Below are 244 nucleotides of genomic sequence, written 5' to 3'. Positions count from 1 at the left end.
TGGCTACATTGGACTGGAGGCTCCCGTTCTACAAGTGGATCCACTGCAGTTGAAGGACTCGGGCACCAACGTGACAGCGGGAAGGCGATCTTTCATACGACACATTTCCTGGTCGTGGGACGGAGATTCAGGCTGATGGACTCTTCCATCTTCACCACTGAGGAAATCTGGTTAGTTTATTTTTCTCCACTTAGTAATCTGATTACCAGCAGGTCGTCTGGTCTGATCTGAGGTCTAACACACA

Source organism: Oryzias melastigma, linkage group LG1 (genome assembly GCF_002922805.2).
Source record: "Oryzias melastigma strain HK-1 linkage group LG1, ASM292280v2, whole genome shotgun sequence".
Taxonomy (NCBI): Eukaryota; Metazoa; Chordata; class Actinopteri; order Beloniformes; family Adrianichthyidae; genus Oryzias; species Oryzias melastigma.
The sequence above is the reverse complement of the archived record's forward strand: the minus strand, read 5'-3'. Positions refer to the sequence as shown.